The sequence below is a fragment of the Aquarana catesbeiana genome, linkage group LG10, assembly GCF_042186555.1.
Source record: "Aquarana catesbeiana isolate 2022-GZ linkage group LG10, ASM4218655v1, whole genome shotgun sequence".
NCBI lineage: Eukaryota > Metazoa > Chordata > Amphibia > Anura > Ranidae > Aquarana > Aquarana catesbeiana.
In genome coordinates, this window is record NC_133333.1 from 34465194 (window position 1) to 34466020 (window position 827).

The window sequence follows — 827 nt, forward strand, 5'->3', positions numbered from 1 at the left end:
ACCGATGCAGCCCCGCCCTAGCCAGGAAGGTATCAGAACATCATGAGAGCCACATAGGGAGACCAAATTGGCAAAATCTCCCCATGGGTCCCAGTGCTCCCACCTAATTATATTCGGCGGTAACGGCCAATTCCCCTCAATAACACCGAAAAGGGGCAGGCTTTCCCAACCAAAAAACTGAAACGGGCAGAAACCACACAAATCCAGGCCAGGCGGCCAGGGACCCAACCCTTCAACCGGACCCAGTGGTTCTCCATCCCCATCAGAAGGCTTCCCTTTCGGCTACGAACCGCTCCAGGTCACCTTTACTCCAGCTGGTTTTGCATAGCAACCTCCATCCCATCTCCACCTCGCCGTAGATCAGGAACGGAAGCAAGCGCCACCTCCTGGAAACTGATAAGAACAGATACTACACTTGATCTTAGCCAAAAGGCCGAGAAGCGATTTATTTGACACATGTAGGCTAGATGATACTGGGCGTCCTCCAGTCAGGAAATGAGGTGGGCTCTATCTGACTTGCTGCAGTTTCTAATGCACATTGTTAGAAGCTCACAGTGTGCAGTGAAATCAGAGGAAGCCGTTTCAGTAGAGGAGCCGGTACAACTGTGCAAGACTGAAGGGAAGGCCGGAGGTCAGATGCAATTCTAGTTCTGTTTAATAACATAATGATGTAATAATGAATACAGATCTGCAGCAATTTGCATCTTTTAGATCGTCCCGGAGTTCAGCTTTAAGATCAAAATTGCAATCAAAATACGTGCCCCACTGTAAGCTATAGTTTCCCTTTAAATGCAGAAATTTCCATATTTTGACATGAGTGCAGCTGT

At 48.2% G+C, this 827-nt stretch overlaps 1 pseudogene; it reads right to left on the reverse strand.

Annotated features, from left to right (window-relative positions):
- Positions 1-312: 312 nt before the first annotated feature.
- LOC141111592 (U2 spliceosomal RNA) lies at positions 313-445 on the reverse strand (annotated as a pseudogene).
- Between the last annotated feature and the right edge of the window lie 382 nt (positions 446-827).